This window comes from Mauremys mutica, chromosome 11 (genome assembly GCF_020497125.1).
Source record: "Mauremys mutica isolate MM-2020 ecotype Southern chromosome 11, ASM2049712v1, whole genome shotgun sequence".
Lineage (NCBI taxonomy): Eukaryota > Metazoa > Chordata > Testudines > Geoemydidae > Mauremys > Mauremys mutica.
The window spans coordinates 84,923,118-84,948,228 of record NC_059082.1 but is presented as its reverse complement, the minus strand read 5'-3'; the positions used below and the strand labels follow the sequence as shown (position 1 = coordinate 84,948,228).

The 25,111-nt window shown below is 53.9% G+C and overlaps 1 long non-coding RNA gene across 1 annotated transcript; it reads right to left on the bottom strand.

Moving 5' to 3' along the window:
- Window positions 1-17,042: 17,042 nt before the first annotated feature.
- On the bottom strand, window positions 17,043-19,547 carry LOC123343985. The gene is made up of 3 exons (XR_006572424.1): window positions 19,510-19,547; window positions 18,518-18,585; window positions 17,043-17,104 (listed from the first exon to the last, which is right to left on the bottom strand). It is a non-coding gene; the product is annotated as an uncharacterized LOC123343985 (long non-coding RNA).
- Window positions 19,548-25,111: the final 5,564 nt, after the last annotated feature.

Below are 25,111 nucleotides of genomic sequence, written 5' to 3'. Positions count from 1 at the left end.
TGTCATGGAACGGGCCACCAAATACCCTGAGAGAACCTACTTCAATACAGGAGGGAGGTGGGGAAAGACACCCAACCAGCTACCCCTAGTTGTCACCTATCATCCCACACTGGAACCCATACAGGGTATCATTAAACAATTACAGCCCATACTCATCGGGGACCCATCCTGAAAGATCTTTCCCAAACCCGCTCTTCTGGCCTTCAAAAAAAAACCCAACCTCACCATCAGAAGGCCAGGACATGGCAACTCAAAGCGGCACCAGACCCTATTAGAACAACAGATGCAAAAGCTGCAGACTTACTCACTGCTCTGATATCGATACCCCACACAGCCCACCTTTCAAGATCCATGCGTCCTACACATGTCTATCACACCATGTGCTGTACCTCATCCAATGCACTAAATGCCCCAACAACAACAACTATGGGGGTGAAATGAGACAATCGCTACACTCTCGAATGAACTCACAAAGAAAATGATAAAAGACAAAAACCTCTCAGGCCTCAGCCTCAAAGGAAACCTGCACAAAAAGATGAGCCTGGGAGCTTCAATTCATAAGTATTAGACACTAAAAACCATGGACTCAAAGAGTACGTCTACACTACCCGCCGGATTGGCGGGTAGTGCTCGATAAATCGATCACCGATAGATCGTGTCTAGTGTAGATGCGATAAATCGATCCCCGATCGCTCTGCCGTCGACTCCTGTACTCCACCGCAGCGAGAGGCGGAAGCGGAGTCGACAGGGGAGTGGCGGTAGTCGACCCCGCGCCGTGAGGCTGGGAGATAAATCGACCTAAGATACGTCGACTTCAGCAATGCTATTCTCATAGCTGAAGTTGCGTATCTTAGGTCGATCCCACCCCCAGTGTAGACCAGGCCAAATACACTGGTTTTATGACTTGTTACAATAATCTCTAACCCACTAACCCTCCTTTCTCTGATGGGTAATGACTGTACATGTCACCTGCAATGGTCTCCTACAATATGTGTTAACTCCTTATGCTAAATCAGCTGCGCCACCTTGTATTTAGCTGTGACACTCGGCGGGCCAGTCTACACTGGGAATTTACATCAGCATAGCTACATCCCTGGGGGGGGCCGCTGTAGCATTTAAAGTGTAGACGCTCTGAGTACCCTTCCTAGCCTTGAAGAAGAGCTCTGTGTAAACTCAACAGCTTGTTTCTTTCACCAACAGACGCTGGTGCAATAAAAGGTATTACCTCACCTGGGTCCAGTTCCTAGAACTAGCTACACTCCTGGATTTGCGATTTCTCAGGTATTTCGTATATCTGGGTTATACGATATCACTAGGGCCCTACCAAATTCACAGACCATTTTTGTCAATTTCACGCTCATAGAATTTTAAAAATTGTAAAAGCAGCAAAGAATCCTGTGGCACCTTATTCTTTGCTGCTTCTACAGAACCAGACTAACACGGCTACCCCTCTGATACTTAAAAATTGTAAGTTTCATGATTTCAGCTTTTAAATCTGAAATTTCACAGTGTTGTAATTGCAGGGATCCTGACCCAAAGAGTGGTTGTGGGGGGATTGCAAGGTTACTGGGGGGGGGGTGAGGTGTTGCAGTATTGCTACCCTTACTTCTGCGCTACTGCTGGCAGCAGCGCTGCCTTCAGAGCTAAGCAGCTGGAGAGTGGCAGCTGCTGGCCGGGAGCCCAGCTCCGAAGGCAGAGCCACCGCCAGCAGCAGCAGAGGTAAGCGTGGCATGGGATGGTATTGCCACCCTTACGTCTTCACTGCTTCCTGCAGAGCTGGGTGCTCGGCCAACAACCACCACTCTCCAGCCACCCAGCTCTGAGGGCAGCAGCACAGACGTAAGGATGGCATGGAATGGTATTGCCACCCTTACTTCTGCGCTGCTAGCTGGGCGCTGCCTTCAGAGCTGGGCACCTGGCCAACATCCACCACTTTTCAGCCACCCAGCTAGGATGGCAGCGCAGAAGTAAGGGTGGCAATACTGCGACTCCCCTACAATAACCTTGCAATTTCCCTGCGACTCCCTTTTGGGTCAGGACCCCCCATCTGAGAAACACTGGTCTCCCCCGTGAAATCTGTATAGTAAAGGGCAGGGGTTGGCAACCTTTCAGAAGTGCTGTGCCCAGTCTTCATTTATTCACTCTAATTTAAGGTATCACATGCCAGTAATACATGTTAACGTTTTTAGAAGGTCTCTTTCCATTAGTCTGTAATATAGAACTAAACTACTGTTGTATGTAAAGTAAATAAGGTTTTTAAAAGGTTTAAGAAGCTTCATTTAAAATTAAATTAAAATGCAGAGCCCCCTGGACCTTTGGCCAGGACCCGGGCAGTGTGAGTGCCACTGAAAATCAGCTCACGTGCCCCCTTTGGCACACGTGCCCTAGGTTGCCTACCCCTGGCATAGGGTAAAAGCACACACAAAAGACCAGATTTCACGTCCGTGACGTGTTTTTCATGGCTGTGACTGGGAATGCAGGTTAATGGCTCCGGAGCGAGGAGGAAGTGGAGTCAGTCAGGGAAGGTCATGCTGGAGATTTTGCTTTAGATCCAGAAGTACAAGCGCCTTCCCAGCTGTCACAGTCCAGGTTCAGCTACTTAGTAAAAGCAAGAGCAGAGAATCTCACCCGCTGGGGCACCACAGCAGTAATTATTATTTATAACAACAGGGAAATGACAACAAAGGCGGGAGGTTAGAATGCTCCTCCCTAGGTGGAACCGAGTGCCTACATCAGCAGCAGCCACTTCGTGATTTTAGGGTTTCTCAGTTCTTGAGACCCCTTAAATGGGACTGAATTTCCTGAGGGTGGAATTTTCCAGCAAGCTCTGAAAAATCAGGCCCATTTGAGGTGTCTTAAGTTGGGCCCCCAAAAGCTGAGACACCAAAAAAGAATCAAGTCCCTTTTGAAAGCCTGGGTGGCAAGCGCAATGGGCACTAACCCTTCGATTACATGCACGCCGCTCTTGGCGCCTCACTGGATAATGTCAGATACGGTGACTAAGCTACACTGTGAAATAATGGGGCATTTTGCCATGAAAACACGCTTCCAAGAACCACTTAGTCACCACGGTGTAGGTGCTGCCTTAGTGTGAACAAAGTGAAATTCAGACCATTTCCAAATCACTCCCTTGTCACCTTGCACCCAAGCTTGACACCGGCATTGACAGAAACTACTCAGACTTTCGAAAGCACCAAAGTCAGATTTGCCTCTTATCAGAAATCAATTCAGCAGAATTAGTTTGACTAACAGCTACAGCAGCGTGAGCTGCAAAGGGAGGAATGAGAGGAGACAGCTTGCTAGTTTTCAGACTGTGCGTTACAGAGCCTGTGATTAAGGTGTTATCTGACTATAAATAGGTGGAGCACGTACACTGCCAGCAAGATCTGGGTGACCAGCAAGTCCCAAGAGTTCCCTTCCAGATTAAGTGGGATCTGCAGCCAAAGACGAAGAGCCATGCTAGCATGTGACAAGGGAATCCTCAGCAGTGTGGGGGAGATATTCACCTTGAAACTAAGAGAAGGGGCCAAGTTATTTGCACCCTGCACAAAGGCTTCCACAGTGCTGCAGTAGGAAAGCACTTCATGGAAACCAACCCACTGCCCCGGCGAGAGACAGGAGGGGAAGCCAGGGCAGACTGGGCTGGGAGTGCTGTCCTGGTGCTGAAAGCCAGCAGCGCCTGGGGACTGGCGTTTTCTAGTTTAGCACCAGGGACAGAGCCCGCACGTTGGGGTGGGGGGAGGTTCCCAGGTCTTACGCTCTTGTTCACCTGTGGAAGGACTGCAGGCTCCAGCCCTAAACAGCTCCCTGTATACCCACATTTTGCCAGGAGTGCAGCTTCCTAAGAGCTCCCTGGGCAGGCTCTGCACAAACTACCCCTGACAGGAACAATCTCAGCACCTGTGCACTCACATGCACAATACCTGTTAGCGCAGGCAGGACTAGGCCTGGAAGTGTCCCAGGCAGCGGTAGGGAAGCCTGCAGCTGAACTGAGGCTGGGTCCAAGACACTCCATTACCCCACTGTCTTTTTCTTCTGCTAAATGCAGTGGGGAAATTCTCTTCTCCAGCAGAGTGCCCTGCCAGGTCCTCCACTTGTGCAAGTGCCCACTCTGGGATTGTCCAAGTAGATTTCAGAGAGTTTGTGGTGTTGGTATGACAACCACTTGTGAAGTGGTCCCTCCACCGATGTGCTACATTGCCCCCTAGAAGCCTCACAACTGGGGACATGCTATGGGGCCTGGACAGAGGGGGAAGGGTAGGATGCCCTCTGGATTTTGGGAAAGGCTAGAGGAAGCAGTGAAATGGACTCGTCAGATCCAGCAGAGGTTTTCTCAGAAGGGTGTAGCATCCTCCCAGCTGAGGCAGGCAGGGGCTCTCTGGGATAAACAAACTAGGGATGCATTAATTTACCTATTAGCTTTTAATATTGCACTAACAAAGCCCATGCAGAGCAGAATATTAGGCCTAGTGGAGGATGCAGGCAATGGTGTATGCTTCATTGAGACGCAGAAGAAAATTTTAGCTCCTAAAAGTCCAGGTGATGTTGGGTAAAGGGGGGAAGATTTTCAAGTTTAAATCTATTGCTAGGCACAGATGAGATGACAGCACCTGTAACTTGTATTCCTGAGCCTGCCACACGGATTGAGTTTCCTGCATAGCCCCGTTGCACTTCGGACATAATGGTGTGTGACATCTTTTCCAAGGGCATAGCTCACCGAGGAAGCATTTAACCACAGAAACCAATTTAATACTCAAGAGAAAAAACTGACATCATCTTTGTTTTGAAGCACCAAGGGGCTGGCTCTCAGGATCTCTGCACCCCCAGGTCACGGTCCCCGTGATTTTGCCACACATTTCAGGCCTGATAGTGCAGTCGCAGCCACTCTAGAAATGCACAGGTGTAATCACAGTAGTTTCAGAAAGTCACCTGACTCTCAGGGACCTGGAGTTCCTACTCTGCAGCTGCAGCTCCACCACAGCACGTCTTACTGCCCCAAGTGATAGCTACGGCCTTGTTCCTGTAACATCATCCTTGTCTAGGGGTCCTAGATGTGCACGTCTCCCTGTTCCTGACCCACTTGCAGCCAGCTCTGCATTCTCCTGTCCTCGAGCATCAGCCTGGGGCAGGGACACATGGACCCAAATCCCCACACCCTCAAACTACCGAAAGGTTCCAGTCCAGAACAGAACAGCATGGGTTGAGCCCATCTCTGGAATGGCTCATACCAGAACTTTGTGAGGCTCCAGTCTTATATAAGTCAATACTCAAGCTCTGCATCATGGGCTCAGCTTTTATTCATCTATTTGTTTTACAGATGGGGCAGTGGCCTGCCCAAGGATGCACACACTGAGTCAGTGCCACAGACCGGAACCGAATCCAGGTGTCCTGACACCTGTCACTCACTCTAATCACTTGACAATACTCTAGGCGCTGCACGACAATGCAGGCAGGGAGCAGGAAGGGCCTGCTCTGCTTTTGGAGCAGCAAGTCATGTTCTCTTTATGTTCCATGTCTCTAAACCACCAGGGACTCCATCCCCATCCCCACTGCTTGAGTCAAGAGAAGAATGAGAAAGAACAAGAAGTTGAACTGGGCTGGGGGGAACCCTCTGATCTCTCCATCCTGAAATGTGCAGCACGACATCCCACAGAGACTCATCCGGCCAACAGAATGTGAGCGAGGAGAGTTACACCTTCAGAACAAACTCCCACTGGCTAGAATGCCCTAAGGAAGGGGCAGCATTCCTAGCAGCCTCTCCAATGTGATCGGTCCTGAGTGCCCCGTGCGCCAGACATGCCAGCCAGGTGATACTAGAAATCGCGAGTGGTACCATGCTCACCTGGCTTTCAGACTCCGGGCTTTGCTGGGCGCACTTTTTGGCATGCCTTTTTTTGGTGCACACTGTCTCAGTCCAATACTTCAGCCAATGAAACCTTTGTCATGGTAACATTATTTCTGTAGCAATTTCTCTGTCCAGTTACAGCTGGAATCCCAGTGGGAATGGCCCATCTTTCTTATTCACTGAACTCCAGATCCCTTGAAAGCACAGAGTCCCCTGGCTATGCGCTGGAGTCATGCTCTGCTCCCATCAAGTCCCACTCACCAGGGCAGCATGCGGATACAGAGAGATGTGACGGATTTGGAGGGTAAAACCAGTGTCTGAAAGGAACAATACCAATGCCTGTGAGCAACACTGCTTTGCACTCTGGAAAGCAGTCTGGGCACATGGCAGCCACTGATCCCCCAGGAGGAGAAAAGGAAGAGGGAGACAGAAGCAGGGCAGAGACAACCCTAGCCAGCAACCGGTGTGATGCGCACAGCTAAGATCTACACACCCTGTGTGTGGCAGGCACAGCAGTCAGACCCCAGAGACCCCGCTGTGTCATCCCGCGAGATGGGAAGTGAAACATTCTGGACCAAGCAAACAAACAACGGTGCCCGCTCCATCTCCACGGGCTTGGCACAGCAGCTCTTGGATCAAGTAAAAAAATTCATCTGGGGTTGGCGTCCATTACTGGTCAGCTTGAAAAGGGCTGAATGAAAAACGAGGCTTCGTTCTTTCTGAGCCGAAACTAGCAGCAGGGCTGTGAGCTCCCCGTGGCACCCACTGCAGGCACTGCAGCCTGGCCTAGCTCCAGCACGCAGTGAGGGGACGAGATACGCATTAGAGCCATGACTTACTAGCCTGCCCAGGGGAACCCTGCTGGGACTGGAAGCATCCCGTGCAGGGGCAGCTGTGCCCGGCCCCCAGACAGGATGGGAGTGGGAAGGGGCGGCAAAGCCAGGCGAGCGCGCTGGGACTAGGCCAGGCTGCAGTGACTGCACAGGAGGGGAATATTCAGCAGCTGCGCTCCTGGCTCTCCCCAAGAACTTTCCAAGGCTTCGTCAAGGCTCAGAAGCCGCCTGGCAGGTAGCTTAACATTATTATCCACATTGCACCAAGGAGAAAACGAGGCCCAGGGAGGGTAGGTGGCCTGGCCATGATCTCACAGCATGTCAGCAACTGAAAGGAGAAAGAACCCAGGAGTCCTGACTCCCAGGCGCCTGCCGGCGAGCCTCAGCAAACAGCCATGTTCCCTGCTCTGTGTGCAGGGAGGCAGGATAGGTTCACATGTGAGGGAAGGGCAATCCCCACATCTTCACGTGAGTGGTGCCCCACGTGGGAAGAGCCGTGGCTGGGAGCCAGCACCCACCTTGCCACACACCAGCCAGTGCAACTGAACCAGTGTGGAAGAGAGTCACCTGGGGCAGGGGAGGGGCTGGAACAGCAAATCCCCCTGGAGGGAGGGGGAAGTAGGGTCCCAGTTCAGTCCTGTTCTGGTCTCATCCCCAGGCAGCACAACACCCGCTGCCCCTGCCCCTGGGTGGGTCGCTGGGCGCTGATCTGGCCTGGACAATTCACACTTTCAACATTCCCCTCCCTCCCCCCAGCACATAACTTCCAAACAAAACCTCAACTTCCCTCGGCTCTCCCAAGGGGGAACTGAAGTCGCCTCTCAGCAGGGCCGGAGCCTGGCAGATTTCAGCTGACAGGGCGAACGGATTGGAAAGTCCTGAGCAGTGGAGAGCAGAGTCCTGACCTGACCTCAGACACAGAGCCGGCTGCCAGAGAACACCGCAAGGAGCGAACAAAGTTGGCCTCATTGTAATTTCCCTGCTCCCGAGTGCAAGTGGGGGGGAAGGAAGAGAGAGGAGCAGAGCTGAGCCAGCTGGTGTATTCCTCTGCCCCGGGTTATTCTACCTGCTAATTGCTGAGAAAATAGGAAAGGACTTTGGAGCCCTTAGGCCAAACACCCTCAAAAAGGGCCTTCGTTTCCCAATGTCTGCTGGGCACAGCTGTCGGGGAGAGAAAGAAAATAACAGCCTGAGCAGGCAGGGATGCAGCTGCAAACACAGCAGGGAAGTAGCTGACTTAATTTAATAGGATGCTGCCCAGAACCCTGCCCCCACTGACTCTGGGGCAGGGGGGAACCCCCCTGCCCCCACTGACTCAGGGACGACCCCCTCCCCACCAGCTCCCAGGGGGAGGGTCCCTACTGACTGCCAGGGAGGTTTTCAGAGCCAGGGATCTCAGTATGACTGTCTAGCCCGTCTGTACAGCAGGCAGCACACGCTGGAAGTGGAAGCTGTGCCCAGACTGGGAGTTACATTTAGGCCTGCCACAGATTGATGGTTCCTGCTCAGCCACCTTCCTCCCGTGCAGGCCAATAACAGGAGTTTACAGCCCCCAAGGCAAAGTGCCTGGTGCGGCCGCATGTCCCAGCTAATCACAAGAGCCCATCTGGTAAAAGCTGGCTGCATCCTTCCACACCAGAGCAGAGGAAAGGCCCTTTCCTCGGGCCAGCACATTCCATTGACTTGCAGACGTCCTTCTCTCCCATCCCCCTGAGAGAGGCTGGGCCCTCGGAGCAGAGCTGTTCTGTGCATTCATGTTAGCCTGCCGGACTCACGCCCTGCAGCAAACCTTCACGCAGACATGGCAGACAGCCCTGCGGGGGACACCAGGCCTGCACCTGGAGAGGGGGCTGGTTTCTGCAGCTACCATCAATCACCATCCTCTGTCTGACAGCACCCCGTCCTCACGCCCGGCCTGCACCGGGGATGCTGACCTGGCCGCAGGAGGCGGCCCAGAGCTGAGAGAGGCAGGCCCAGGCTGGACACCACCAGGCGCTAACTGGTTGTGCGGAATGTCATCCTGTCCGGGGGAAGTGTCCAGGGCCCAGTTACGTCCCGCACGAGGCTGGCTGAGAGCCTCTGCCCCACGGCTCCAGTGCCCTCGTCCCGCCCCGGAGGAGCCCGGCCGGGGGAAAGGCCTGTGCTCCTTAGCGATGCCCAGCAGCAGGAGTGACGGGGCAGGGCCTTCAGGTTGCCAAGAGCCCTGATGATGCAGCAGTTCTGGGCTCGGCGGGGCTGGCAGGCCGGTGGCTGGAGGGTGAGCCACAGGAGCACTAGGAAGTGGCTGCTTTGTGGGGGCCTGGCACGGAGAGTGCATCATGGCCAGCATGTCTGAGGCAGCGCAGCGCGGCTCTTACACCTCCCGCTCACCAGCTACACTGCACTGACTGAACAGCCCCCGCGGATCCCCAGTGACCAGCAAGGGCCGATCTCTGCCCTGCAGACTGGAGCTGGGCAGAACAAACTTCAAAAGGGAGAGAGTCGTTTTCCTGAGGTGCCGTCCCCTTGTGGGTCTTGTTCTCCTCATTCCTCTGTTCAGTACTTAACAGCAGAGGCCCCATCACTTGTGGCTCAGCAGCAAAGGGAAGGGCTGAGCGCAATCAGCTAATTTATTTCCTTTCAGTGCCTGTGGTTCATGGCAGCTCCTGGCTGCTCCTTGCCTTCCATAACCAACTGGATGCGTTTAAGCTACTTCTACCGTACAGGAGTAACTGGGAACAGATCTCGCCTGCTGAAATGAGTCCGGAGACAGATTTCTTCTGGCACTTTGCAACGGATGTGAGGGGAATGCAGGCTGCACGCACAAGTGTAATTTATTAGGCTCACCATATGCTTAGGCTTCGTTTCTTCCCCCCAGCTGAAAATACCTTCTGGACAGAAAGGGCTTCTGCTGGGAACATGGAGAAGTGAAAGAGACAGGGAGGGTTTTTTTACTTCGATCCGCCTGCATGTTCCACAGCTGGGGACCCATGGACGACAGGAGACTGAACTAGAAACGCATCTCAGGGCATTTTGTGACTTGCCTGAGGGTTCTCTCATTGGTGGCTGGTACCAGCTGCGCGGGGCCACAGAGAGCCACCCTCTGACCGAGAGGCATGATGGGTAGCCCCCCCGGAGCAACCTACCGCCAGTCACTGCCCCAGCGATGTGCCCCACTTCAGGGGATCCGCCTCTAGAGTCACAGTGTGCGAAGACAGTCAGTCCCCTCGTCCCTGCTGAGACTGCTAACCCCAGCGCCAGTTAATGCCGATCCCGGTACAGGTCACCCGTCCATCTAGACACCAAACTGAGCACCTCTCCCCACCCCCGGCACATGCATCTCCAAGCTGCTGTCAGCTGCTCACAGCTCGGGCACTGGCCAGCCTGGATCACATCTGACTGGGCAACTGGAGGTGACGGGGTCCATAGCCACTCCCCAGTGCCCTGAGCCTGCTACCCCTCTAAAAGCCTGTTACACCATCCCACCCCCACGCGGGCAGGCTTTGTAGTGGAATTATGCACAGCACAAAGCTGCTTCCAGGGGTCTGTACAACGGATGCCGCAGAGCTCTGGAGTTAGTGAAAAATGACCTGCTTACAATGCACTAACTCCGCCTCCTCCTGTTGAGCCCAAATGAAATTAAAATATTGACAGAAAATTTCCAGGAGGAAAGTGGAAAGTGAACAGGGGTGGGGAAGCAGCAGAGGCTCCTGCCTGGTGCGCTCCAGGCGCCACCAGGAGTCAGGGGAGCTTTCAGGGTCTGAAGAACAAAGAGAGGAGAGCCCGACCCTGCCGGTCTCCTTTGATGTGCAGCACAAGAAGGTCTGGATCTGGTGCAAGGGGCAGCACGCAGCAGGAGTGGGTTTGCACGCGCTTGGAGCTGTCACATGCAGTTTGCAGCAAGGGACCCTGAATGCACGGAGCACGTGACATTAGCCACGCGGAGAACAGACGCGAGTGAATTACAATATTAAAACAAAACAAAAGCGGGTGGGGGGGGGAAATCCTTCTTCAGTTAGACCCAGCCCTCCCCTGAGTGCCATGCAGACCCAGGGCTTTGCCCACACAGAGGGACCCTTGTGTCCATCTCACAGCCCAGCAACTCCCACCCACCGAATGCTGCCACACATCCACTAACAGGCTGGAACAATCATCACTGGTACACGGGCAGGAACTAAGGCTCGTGGCTCTGGCCTTGTCCCGCTCCCCTCTGCTCTGACACTGGCTTGTTTGCCCATGCCTGGCCTCCCTGGGGTAGGGACCCCGCTAATGATCTCCCAGGTAAGAGACCTAGTGCGCCTTTGGGACCAGTGCAAGCCAGCATCACTACTGAGCTGCTTTAGAGAGATGCTTGCACCCCATGGGGAGGCTGGTACTGGCCCAGTGGCTAGTACAAGGGAGAACGGGAGCAGCTGTGGCAAATAGCAGCCAAGAGGGTGAGATGCAGACGGGTGGTTTCCATTTCACTCGCTAACAGTAACACATCCAATGGCCCCAGAGCAGGTGTGGATCCCAGGCCTGCCAAGGGTGCAGGGTCAGCACTGTGGGTGGGGGCCGGTGCGGGACGTCTCACCTCAACGGCAGCTCGGCAGCCGCTATCCCAGAGGTGCTTGGGGGCTGTGCCCGCTGGGCCATGCTGGGCCCAGTAGGACTTTCTCAGTGGTGCTGCATACGCAGCCTTGTATCCTGCCCAGCTGTACTCCGTGCAGTATCTGAGCCCAGATCTATTTGGGACCCGTTCATGCTCTCAGAAGGGTGCCTGGAAACCGCCCCGGGTGCTGCTATGGGACAGGGCAAAAACATAATAGCAGCAAAGGAACAAGCAGCGACAGGCAGCCCAGGATGCGACCCCTGGTCTCCCACTGAGTCTCACTGTGCCGGGCGGCAGGGGCAGCGACGCCTCAGCCTGCACTAGCCTCCATCCCTACCCGCCTCAGAGAGAACGTCGGGGAGGCCACACGCCCCACTGCTGCTAGAGAGAGGAGGGGGGTGTGGAATACTTAACCCTTACACTGCCAGGGAAGCTTAGGCCGACATGGCTGCAGTCTCTGACGTACTAATGCAGACGAAGTGCTGAGATTACTACAGAAGGCCCTAGCAGCAGCCCCTGCATGGCTGAGGTCTCCCCCAGCTCGGACTCTGAACCCAGGGCCAGGCCCGGCCGTAGAGCCAGCAGTCCCACGCATGCGAGGGCTTGTTGTGCCAAGAGAACCTGGCCACATTCCCCACGGAGCCCCGCCCCCAGGGACCCAAGAGACTTGATCCGAATGCAGCCAGAACCTGCACCGGGATCATCAGCCCCATTCCGTACAAACTGCCCCGGAAGAGAAAAGCAAAGACACTCCCAAGCTGCTCAGATGGCACTGAGGCCCCAGCCACTTCTGTGTCCCTGACCTAGGAGGGGACCCCAAGTCCTCAGGGAGGCTGATGCGCTGGCTGACAGGAAAGGTCAGGCCAGCGCCTGCTTCCCCCGTAAGGGCCAGACGGCTCCACTTGCTCTCCCTGCTGCAGCGAGGGATGAGTCTCTCCCCCAGCTGCAGCTGTTGGGGGGGATCCATAATCCACAGTGCTGCTCTGGCTCTGACTCCCGACTCCACGGTCTCTGGCTGGAGTCTCCAGCAGAGCAGCAGGTGGTGCCCTTTAGCTGCAGCGCTCTCCTCACCGGCAGCCTCCATGTCTGGCCGGCCCGTGGGCAGCCCGGCAGAGCGCCCCGTCCCGGCGTTCGGCAGCGCAGCATCCAGCGCAGCAGGGACACTTGGCAATGGCTGGGGACTAGAGTTAATCCAGTGGTGCCCATTGGCGTTTCCCGTGTGTGGGCTTCCCTGCCTTTCCCCCGCTCCACGGGGCGCTGCACCCCCTCAGTGCAGCCAGCCAGGGCGTGGGTTGGGGTACCAGCACTCGGCAAACGGAGCCAGCAGCTCACGGATCTCCACCTACTCCACAACACCTGCCAGCTCCACTTCCCAGGCAGGCCCTGCAGCATGGGATGCAGGGCTGCCATCCGCTCTCTGGGCCCCAGTTAGCACGGGGCACGTCGGCCAAGCATGGGACAGCCGGAACGCAACCCCAGACCCCTGCATGGGGGGGGGTCTCTCCTGTCCTGGGCCGCACAGCCCAGCCCTCCTCTGCCCAGCCCGTCAGCTCACTTCTGGCAGGGACAGGCAACGCGGTTGGTGCAGGGAGCAGGTGAGGGCAGACAGGCAAAGCGGGTCTCTTCCTGGCATTGCTGCAGACACACTGGGGGCCGTGGGCAGCTCACCCCTCACAAGGGTTTGGCCAGTCAGACACCTAGCACTGGATTTTGAGGTGCTGAGCACCCACAGCTCCTATTCCGTGAAGTGGATTGTGGGTGCTCAGCACTGCAGCCACCTCGTTTTCTAGATGTCACCCACTTACCTCCCACAGCCAGTGGGCACTTCTGAAGACAGATGTTAACATCCTGCCCCTGTCCAATGGGGGAAGGGCTGCCCAGCTGCGGAGGAGCAGGGCTGCAGAAGCTGGCTGATGTCTGAACAGTGCCTTGGATGGCAGGCGCTCGAGATGGGCACTGCTAATGCAGTGCAGACTGGCAGGCAGCAGCTAAGCCAGGTAGATGGTACCTCAGAAAAGCAGTTCAGCCTCTGCTCCTGGCTACAGGACGGTGCAAGGGAGGGGAGGAAGCTCCCCCGGTGTCTGTAGAGAGCTTAGCCCCAGGGGTTCTGGCCCACACAGGGGCCTTGGCCTACCCCAGCACCACCACTAGATAGCTCGTTCCAACGCAGCGGGGTGGTCTCAAACCTGTCACGCTTCCCTTGCTCACCAGGTGGGCGAGACTCCTGGACTGACACGAGGGCACAGCTTCCGTAGTGATTCTGAATTGTGCACACAGCATTGTGCACACCGTTCAATTAGCTGGGGCAAATCACAGACGGTCTAGAGATGCAAGAGCTCTATCCCTCCTGGAAGGAAGAGGTCAAACTAATGACCCAGGCTCTTTGAGTGGCTGGAAGTGACCTGGTCTGAGCTAACAGACATTTGCCCCGGGATTCCTTGGCTGGCTAGTCCAGTCGAAAAGCCTCAGTGAATGCTGGAGCTGGATCTCATCTACCTTTTGCCTGTTAGGTTGGTGGATATTTGTCCAACAGAAGTGGAAACAAAACCAAAACAAACAAACAAACAGTTTCATCTTCTTCATTTTTTCAAGACAGATTTTCCTTGAGACATTCTGCTCCACGGGACAGGCCCTGTGGTAGAGGCTGCTTTGAAATGGCTTTGGTGCCTTCACTACAGAACACAATGAAGGAAAGTTTTTAAAAAATGCATTAAAAATAGATTCATAGACTTAAGGTCAGAAGGGATCGTTATAGTCATCTAGTCTGACCTGCACAATGCAGGCCACAGAATCTCACCCATCCACTCCTGTAACAAACCCGTAACCTATGTCTGAGTTACTGAAATCCTCATATTGTGGTTTGAAGACCTCAAGCTGCAGAGAATCCTCCAGCAAGTGACCCGTGCCCCATGCTGCAGAGGAAGGCGAAAAACCTCCAGAGCCTCTGCCAATCCGCCCTGGAGGAAAATTCCTTCCTGTCCCAGCACACAGGGCTGTTCACAGACAACTGCTTGGAGACCGAGGTAGCTCCCTTCATAGGCAAGTCAATACCCCTGACCGACATAGGCACATTCCCTCCACTGTCACATTTCTCCACACAGGACACAGGTAAGGGATAGGGACACTCCTCTTCCACTATCCCTGTCTTCCCAAACTGCTGATTAGACAAAGCCATCAGCTCACAAGGCTGCCTAGGCTCCTCCAAACTTTCCCTACCAGGCACATTGCCACTCCCAACAGATAAGCTGCTGCTTTTTTCACTACACTGAGCTACTTTTAGCAAATCACAGTTACCCATTTCAGGTTCACTTTTACAAGCTGCACTAGCCACCAATCCATCACCTATCACAAATTTACCCTTTCCTTCCTCAGTTAGGGCTTTAACCTGACCCTTTACTTTAATCTGCTCCTGAGAAACATTTTCCTCACCAATGAGATCTTTCTGCTCTTGATCTAACTCCAGATTTCCTTCTGAGACATCAGACAGACATTCAGAAACTCCACTCACAGACACGCTGCTTTTTTGCACAGACAAACAGCTATTTCCCACCAGGTTAGAATCCCCCTCTCCATAGCCATAGCAAAACGGGTTAAACACAGAGAACTGCCCAGAGTAATACCACATATCAACACGGTTATAAACTGGATTTTCCAGAGGATACAGTCTCTGCCGTTCTTCCACTGCTTTTTTGACTTGGAGCTGGAGTCTAGCAGTTTCTTGTTGCATCTTGTGAGTCTCCTGCTGCATCTTGCGAGTCTCCTCCTCAGCAGCCAGCAGCTCCAGACGTCCCTTACGAGCTTTTTCTTCTCTCTTAGCAGCCTCTCTCTCCAGCTGGGCTAAGGCTTGCTTCTCTTCCATTCGAATTTCTGCCAGTTCTTGCTCATAATCAAACTGCAGGCTGTCTCTCAAGGCTTGCAGTTTCCTTGCTTTTCCTGATGCTTTCTGTCTCATGGTCACTGACCTTTAACCCACCAAACTCTCAATCCCAAATTTCAAATTTGGATAGCGTGGGGTTCTGACCCAAAGCTTAATTGACCTGGTTCTGTGGATCCTGCCGACTACGCCACTGTGACGGAGCGATTCTGGCGGGACCCAACTGAGAGTGCCAAATCAGGACCAATTGCTCAAACAGGGCAGTCACAGCCCTAGGCTGGGGTTTTTCCACCTCTAAGGCAAACCAAACCAGCCAGACAAAAAGGACTTTGGTCTCACCCCACTGGCTAACCACAAGTCACACAAGCAATTTCCTTAGACACTCCAGTCTCCCAGTATCACCACCAGTGCACTCGTCCTGGGGATGAATGGTTATGAAAACCAACCCCCCAATAAAAGGAAAAGGGTCTCTCGATCCCAAAGGACCAAGCCCCAGACCCAGGACAATATACACATCAGATCTTACCCACAAATCACGCTGTTGCCAATCCTTTAGAATCTAAAATCTAAAGGTTTATTTACAAAGGGAAAAAGGTAGAGATGAGAGGTAGAATTGGTTAAATGGAATCAATTACATACAGTAATGGCAAAGTTCTTAGTTCAGGCTTGCAGCAGTGATGGAGTAAACTGCAGGTTCAAATTAAGTCTCTGGAATACACCCCCCGCTGGGATGGGTCATTCAGTCCCTTGTGCAGAGCTTCAGTTTGTAGCAAAGTCCCTCCAGAGGTCAGAAGCAGGATTGAAAACAAGATGGAGATGATGCATCAGCCTTATATAGACTTTTCCAGGTGTAAGAATCTCTTTGTTCTCACTGTGGAAAATCACAGCAAAATGGAGTCTGCAGTCACATGGACAAGTCTTTGCATACCTTGCTGAGTCACAAGGCGTATCTGCCTTCTCTCCATGGGTCAATTGTGTAGCTGATGGTCCTTAATGGGCCATCAAGCCAGCTAGGCAGGGCTAACACCAGCTTGTCTGGGATATTTCCCAGAAGCAGAGCATAATACAAAATACAGACAGTACAGAGCCAATACTTATAACTTCAACTACAAAATGATACACAGACATACAGACAGCATAATCATAACCAGCAACCCAGAACCTGGTCTTAGACACCTTATATGACCCTCTTTACTTAAGATTTGGTGCCACTACAGGACCTTGGTTGCAACCCATGTTCTATATGGTCCCAATTTATATCAATAATGTCACAGACCCCAAATATGGCGATCAGCTAAACCCTGAGCATGTGGGCAAGACTCACCAGCCAGCACCCAGGAAGGAATTCTCTGTAGTAACTCAGATCCCACCCCATCAAACATCCCATCACAGACCATTGGGCATATTTACCTGCTAATAAATAATTGACAACTGAGTACTTATGAGTCTGAGAAGTTTTGAAAGTGAGACAGTAGCAGCTAAACGTCTGCACTGCCCTGTATCTAATTCATACTCAAAGTGCTTTGGGAAGTTAGGGTGTGTTTTGCTAGCATTTGCCTCTAATTTATAAAGGGGTCATGTGCTTTGTGCACATGCACACACGTGTGTCTGTCTCTTACACACACACACACACACAATGGTCCTTGTTCTACCATTTCTAAATACCACAGGCAAGCAATTTTACATCGGCTAGAAATTCTTACTTTCAAGATGTTGGGGAAATGAATTTTTCATGCTGAGTCCGGTCATTGTGGGAATTGATAGTTTATTCCCCAGCCCTGTGCTTGGAATGCAGAATGCACATCGGAAGCCAGAGGAGATCATGCTACCTCTTGAAAGAAGCAACCCCAGGACAGTAGCCCCAGGTTAAGGTTTCTGCCGGTCTCTCAAAACCCTCCATCTGTACTGTCAGCTTTTATCCCCCTCTCATCTCTCAAATCCCTTCTTCAAGCTCACTTCTCCCAGAAAGGCTTTCAGAGACTCTGCACAACAAAAAGGAGAGAGAGGGGGAAAGTTGGTCTCCTTATCGGGGCTAGTTATGGCTACAATTGGCTGGCGCCCTGACTGGCACTCATTGGCCACAGCCCTTTTATAATGCCTCCCCACATCCCGTTCCACCAAGGGGTAGGTCACGCCAGGGCCTTGTCTTCCTGTCTCCCGGGTAAGCCCCATGCACCCCGCTCCTGCGCAGAGGGAAGGGGGAGGCTGTTTGCACTGCTGGGAAGGAGGAACGGTCCCTCCACATAATGTACAAAGAAAAAAGTGAAATGAAGGGATGCCCAAATGAGCTGATCTGTGCCCTGCCCATCCATCTCTCCTGGCTTCTGCCCACTCCTGCCAGCTGCAGGCCTCGGGCCTGCTACTGGAGCACACTGCCATCTCTCGGCATTTGCCAAAGGCTGCCCATGGCAAAGGAGGCACCGAGTCATTGGCCATCATTTTATCACCTAAACCAAGGAAGCTTCACGCCTGCTAGATAAAGATTTAGTTATGTTAACAGGGGGAACAAAAAGCCTGAAGCAGGATACCGTCTACACTAGGGAGCGAGTCTCAGTCATGTGTCACGGGGCTGGAAGGAGCTTGTCTCCTCTGCTCTAGCAGCTGCAAATGGGACTTTCCGGGGTGACTACGGGAGGCCCAAGAGTCCAGTGGGACTTGTGTCCCTAACTCACTCAGGCACTTCGGACAAGCCCATCCAAGCCAGGTTCAGTACTGGGGCCCACTCCGACACCACCAGGTCAATACCTGGCGCTCCTGGAGCCTGAGCAATGGAGGTACCTCTCCCTAGCCCCGGTTGGTATCCCCAGAAGAGGGGTGACTGGGGTGGAACATCCCTCAGCCACATTGGTTTACGTTTAAATTCCATCTAAACTGTCGTCTCCCCAGCTGCATTCGGTGCTGTCGCGCCCGGAGGAACTGTTCCACCTACTCCTACCCGGGGCACAGCTCCCCCAGCTCCCATGCACCAGGCAACCTGCAGGAAACAGGCCCGCAGCACTGCCCCCCCAGACCGCTGCTACACCCTGCTCATTTCCCCTCGCTTCTCTGGAGAACGTGGAGAGACTGAAGTCGATGTTCTTTATCTCAACGTCTTAATAACGGCTGAGTGGAGTTAATAAAAGCTGCATTCTGTGCTGCCTCATTGCACTTTATTTAAGTTAGTCCAGGGTAATAGCAACTGGGCCATTATTCACTGCAGTTTTATTGAGGTCTTAGGACTGCTTCGTTGGCCCCTGCTTCCTTCCCTCTCCTTCGCCTTCCCCTTGGAAAGAGCCGCGCTCCCAAAAGCATCACACGCCGTCCCCACGGGAGGGACCTGGGAAAAGGGAAGAACACGGCTGAGTCGGCGCCTGCCAGCCCTACAGACGAACACGCTGGGATTCCGCTGTACTCACCGAGCAAATCCCCCAGTGCAGCCGGTGGGAGGGAGCATTCGGCAGTCATCACGCACACCCATCCCGCACTGCAGGTACACGGACACCTCACCTCCCCTGCACCAGCACGTGCACACACCAGCTCACCAGGCCCCCCCAATGCACACACCCCACCTCCCCTGCACCAGCACGTGCACACACCAGCTCGCCCTGCCCCCCATGCACACACCCCACCTCCCCTGCACCAGCACGTGCACACACCAGCTCGTCCTGCCCCCCCAATGCACACACCCCACCTCCCTGCACCAGCGTGTGCACACACCAGCTCGCCCTGCCCCCCACGCACACACCCCACCTCCCCTGCACCAGCACGGGCACACACCAGCTCGCCCACCTCCCCTGCACCAGCACGTGCAAACACCAGCTCGCCCTGCCCCCCACGCACACACCCCACCTCCCCTGCACCAGCACGTGCACACACCAGCTCGCCCTGCCCCCCACGCACACACCCCACCTCCCCTGCACCAGCACGTGCAAACACCAGCTCGCCCTGCCCCCCCAATGCACACAGCCCACCTCCCCTGCACCAGCACGTGCAAACACCAGCTCGCCCTGCCCCCCCAATGCACACACACCCCACCTCCCCTGCACCGGCATGTGCACACACCAGCTCGCCCTGCCCCCCCAATGCACACACCCCACCTCCCCTGCACCAGCACGTGCAAACACCAGCTCGCCCTGCCCCCCCCCATGCACACACACCCCACCTCCCCTGCACCGGCATGTGCACACACCAGCTCGCCCTGCCCCCCACGCACACACCCCACCTCCCCGCAGCAGCACGTGCAAACACCAGCTCGCCCTGTCCCCCCAATGCACACACACCCCACCTCCCCTGAACCAGCACGTGCAAACACCAGCTCACCCTGCCCCCCACGCACACACCCCACCTCCCCTGCACCAGCACGTGCAAACACCAGCTCACCCTGCCCCCCCCCATGCACACACCCCACCTCTCTGCACCGGCATGTGCACACACCAGCTCACTCTGCCCTCCCCCCCAATGCACACACCCCACCTCCCTGCACCAGCATGTGCACACACCAGCTCACTCTGCCCTCCTCCCCCACGCACACACCCCACCTCCCCGCACCAGCACATGCACACACCAGCTTGCCCTACCCCTCCCCCATGCACACACCCCACCTCCCTGCACCAGCATGTGCACACACCAGCTCGCCCTGCCCCCCAATGCACACATACCACCTCCCTGCACCAGCGTGTGCACACACCAGCTCGCCCTGCCCCCCAATGCACACACACCCCACCTCCCTGCACCAGCGTGTGCACACACCAGCTCACCATGCCCCCCCAATGCACACATACCACCTCCCTGCACCAGCATGTGCACACACCAGCTCACTCTACCCCTCCCCCCCCACGCAGACACCCCACCTCCCCTGCACCGGCATGTGCACACACCAGCTCACCCTGCCCCCCCGGATTAGCCAAGTCCCTGAGGGCAGCCTTGGTCAGTTCTAAAGCTAAAGAGGTTTGGGTCACAGACCGCTGACTCCCTGCCGATTGAGCAGCTCATGTAGAAAGAAAACTTTAGAGAGATCCCAGCAGTCACGTCTGTACCGGTGCTAACCCAAAAGGCTGCATCACACACGTTGGTTTAGGAAGGCACACGCACACACACACACGCACGCACTCCCTCTCCCCATTTCCAGCTGGTCGCTGATTGACTAACACTGACTCAGCCTTGGAACATTCCTTTCAGGTTGTGTGTGGGCTCTAAACTGAGAACGAGCTGATTCAAAACAAAAGACCTGCGGGAGGCCCAGCTGACTGCAATAACATTCTCACTGTTGCGTGCTTGAATTAGAGAACAGTAAATCAGGCATGTTTTAATAATGCCCTTTAATGGCATTTGTGGCGGGTGGAACACACCCACCCACATGCTCTAATGTTTATTGTGGGTTGAGCAGCCTGGATGCAGTCACATATGCAGGACATGTATATGCCAGTGTCCGCTTGTGGCAGCACTGCTGGAAGTCTGCTTTGCATACAGCCAGCTGAGCTCTAATTCTAATGAGCTCAACCTCCCGGGAGAGGACAAGGCCATCAGGATCAGGGTCTGGGTGGATTCCTGGGTCAGATCTCTTTGGATCAGGCTCCTGATAATGAAAATTCACCAGGTGTTGTATCCATAATGTGAATTGCAACATGTTACTATGCACAAGTGACAGGCTAATACATCATTTTCAATATGTGAATGCAGATTAGCTCCAGAGATGCACAGCCACCACCGGCCTGGTGTTACCAGCTGCTGGGGTGTCTTCCTTCCAAGGAGGAGGGAAAGCGGATGAAGTTACATACTGCAACCGCCTAGCAGGTTAGCAAGGAGCAATCAGCTAGATCAGCAAGCAGAAAGAGCCAGGTACAACGGATGCACACGCGGACATTTGTAATAGCCGTTTGCTTTCTGTACTGGTAATTTTAGACCATCTGCCCCAGCCATCACAGATCATGGCTTGGTGGAACACAGGTCCTTTCACCTCCAGGTCATCAGCTCAAATATGGCCCTGGTCAATACTGACTGGCAGCTGTTCCCTTCTGATGGCTGCTTGGCAGCCTGGGGCTGGAATGATTGGCTGGGGTGCTTACGTTGTCCAACGAGAAGTTGATCCACATCATAGAAGCCATCACAACTAGGCTGGTATGAGCCGGCCCCCTTGTGTCAGATGGCAGGGAAGCCACGGACTGAACGGAGCTAGTTTTTAACCAACTGTCATTAATAATACACTTGGTCAGTCATTTTGCTGTGGATTATATTGTGTAACTATTTTATTTATATCTAAAAATAGTAAATGAAACAAATTCCCACGACTCTGGCATTTTTGAGTAATGTCGATTGCTAACGTGGCTCCGGAACCAGTGAGATCTGAGTGTCACTGCGCTAGTTCGGGGGGAACTAGCCACAATCGGCATACACAAAAACACAAGCAGCAGACTCACACCCCTGACTCCCGTTAGGACAGAGTTACATTGCCTCAGTCCACAGAGCATGTAGCTAACTTGGAATACCCAACCTGCCAAGGGTCTCTGGGACACCTCTGCAGGGATGGGGTTCCACATCAGTCGTACACCTCTATTCTACACGGAGATCAGTCACTGTACAAGGAGCTGGGTTTTGAACGTCTGCTGCATGTTATTGCAGCCATAGGAGGAACTGGCTAAGAAAAAATAGCCTGACATCAGCCCAGCATCTCCAGGCCCATGCACCATTGCGCGGTGACTCCCTAGCTGTTCAGAGAGACAAGCTAGTGAGGTTAGTTTGAACAAGTGGAACAATACAGCAGCAGTTCCTCCATTCAGAGAAAGACAATCCCGGGCTGGCAGCATGACCCGTAGGAATCAGTCTCCAGGGCTCTAGGAGGTGCCAGACATTTGAGTCATTGGGATTTAAATATATAAAAAGCCAGTGACTGTGGCAGCTCAGTGTTTGGTGAACACTCATGTCACGTCTATGGGATATTTTTCAAGTCATGTGACAGGGTGGTTTTCAACCTAGTTCTGGGGTGCCTGGAGCAGCTAATCCCTTGGGAGCTGGGGCTTATGGTTTACAAGACAAACGCATGCCCCTTCGGCTGCCAGGTGCATCGTGGTAGGTTGTACAGAAGTGAGATCTGTTGAGTGGGATTTGGCAGCTCTCCCACACCTGCTGCCTTACCAGCTCTGCAGCGGTGCCCTGCAAGGCCGGAAGGGTCCGTGTCACACACAGGTGAGGAAGCTTAACACTGTGCCTCTGAACTCCCGACAGCGATGTGCTCTGCCTCTGGGGAGAGCTGTGCTCAGTCATGCAGCATCTCCTGCCAGCCAGCCCACACGTCAGAGACAGTCACCCCTCGCCTCAGTGCGGTCTGGGTACCCATCCCCACCCAGTGGGGTTCTGCCCCGGGAGGCCAAGAACATCCCTGGCAGACACTCCGGGAGCTCACCCTGTACCCAAAGAGCGCAGGGAGGTGCACGCTGCACCTCTCACCACCAGACCTCTGGGAGCTCGGCATATGACGGACTCAGGTTCTGAACAGCGAGTGAATTAGGATGTTCTTGAAACTGCTGGGTAAAGTCACCTCTCTCGGTACATGCTTATGTCCCTGCTACTTTCCTCTGCTTGCCTGCTTAGTTTCCTTCAGACATTTTAGTGCACGATATAATTTGTACCTGTCTACAATTATAGTCAGAACTGCTGTGCAATTGTTATATTTTAAGAAAAATGGTATTTATAAGGCAGCAATGAAGTGCTTTCGAAAGCACAATGTTCTCTGGCAACTAGCAAAGTATCAGGTTTCTTATTAAATTTTTAGTGGTTACAGATTTGGTTGAAGCCAAGCAGCAGTCCTGTCTCCAGTGCCGCCGTTCCCAGGGCGGTGTAAGTGTGTGTGGGGAGTGCATGAGGCAGTTCTGGAGCAGTGGAAGGCAGGCAGTGTCTCGTCTCATTCTCAGACATGCTTGGGCGGCAGTTTTTGAAGCTTTTAGTTAAGTTTTTGAATTCCCAGCGAAAGCCGTAAATGGGGGATGGGGAACCTGACACACCTAAGCTGACAGTTCAAACCCAGCTGAGTGTAGCAGAGGCCACCCACAACCCCAGACAGTGGTTCGGGCACCTGTGTGAAGTGCCTTGATGGGCTCAAGCCAGCTCCGGCTAGGTAAGTGCCACAGCCTAATGCTCATGGCCAGAAGAGAGGCCCTGGACTGAATGGGCCACTTAGACTAACTCCCTTTGGTGCTGCTTCTGCTACACCTGTCCTGAGGGCAGATGGCAGGTGCCAGGGAATACATCAGGAGAGAGACGACAATCCAGCCCCCCTCCCGCCTGAAATACTCAGCAGCTGTGGGTTGGCCCCAGGGTAAAACAAGTCCCCATCCAGGAGCGCACAGGGCTGGCGAGCGAAGCAGGCCAGGAGGGTTTCCATGAAGCTTTCGTGGGAGAACAGCAATTCATCAAAACCCAAATGTTTTGCAGAAATGGATCAGTTTCAACAGTCCAGGGTGGACTCTCTGGTCAAAGCGAGACACACGCTCACCCGGAACAGCCAGTGGCTCAGTCACTGGGGCACTCAGCAGGAAGGGCAGACCTAAGTTCAAGGAGGGCCCAGGTGAGTGCCCTCTCCACGGGCTAGTGACTGCTCTGGGGGGTGGGGACGAGGACGGGGATCCCTCTCTCTGGTTTTCCCCCAGACTTTTTTTTTGGTGGGGGGGGGGATGCACCTCAGTCTTGTTCCAGTGGAGAACAACAAAGCCAAACGTCCAAAACCCCGACGTTTTCCAGGGAACAGAACTCTCGCGTCCCACCCAGGCCCAGATACGAAGCTCTTCAGACACCGACGCTCATTCTTTATCCGGCACTTCACAACCAATCCCCCGTAGGGGCGTGCAAGGCCCAGAGCGTCATCAGCCGCCTTTCCCCAAGGAGGATGCCGCCCCAGCCCACCCCTCCCCGCGAGCCAGTGGCAGAACCTGAGTTTCTGATCCCAGTCCCGTGCTCAGCCGACAGGGTGCCCTGGTGTCACACACAAAACTGTGCACCTGGCGGACAGGTACTCCTCCTCCCCTCCCCCCATTTGAGAACTCCTCTCCGGGCTGAGCCACACCCTCCTGCCAATTCATATCTGAGATAACAGCCACCTTAGCCTGGCGGTGCTACATTAACAAGGGACCCGTATGCGCCAAAGTGTCCAGGAGGAATGAGACCAGAGCTACATAAATCTGTCTATTGCCAGAGCGTGGATAAAAGAGAACATGCTGGTTAATTAAATCCATTCATAATTGGGTGGATTCTGGCTCTACTTCGGGAGCTTTGCTATGCTCAGAATCATCTTCCTAGAATGGTTTTGGAAAATAAAGCAAACTTGACATTTTCTGAAATGTGCCTTTTCCCCTGAGAGCCCTTGCATAATGCAATGGGAGGCAGCGTGCACTCGCTGATAAGAGCCTGGCACATCACTTTCTAGGGACATCTCAACGGTTCCTCATTTCTCTTCCCCACTCACATTCCGAGCGGCTCCACCTTGCTCCAGGGACGAGTGGGCCTGCAGGGTTTGCACCATACGTTTCTTAGGAGCCTACTATACAGGACACAGCAGAGCTGGTATGAGCTTGTGCCACTGCCAGAAAAGTGGACTGTAAAACTGAAGCTTCACAGCCAGTTCTTTCCCCAACATATTCCCCCTCTCTTAGCCACTTCTTCTCTATTTCATCTCACCCTCACCCTTCTCCTCTCCATTTCCCCCATCCTATTTCTAGAACCGTTTTCCATCCTGGTGCCTCCTTCCCACACTGTACCAAGCCCATCTTCCTGATGGAAAGTCAAGCAAAACATTGGCACTAAGAAAGGATTCATTGCATGTCTCTTCGGTCGCTTTGTGAAATGCCCAGGAGCAGACTGGGACAGCCACCAGTTCATTCATCATTTCACATCGATCATTTGAAAATTGTTAGTTATTCCCGTTCATTGGGCAGGTTCAGCTGTCAGTTCACAGTGGCCTGGTGAGCTCCCGTGGTCACATATGGTTTGTATTACTGTAGGGCTGGTCCTGGACCAGCACC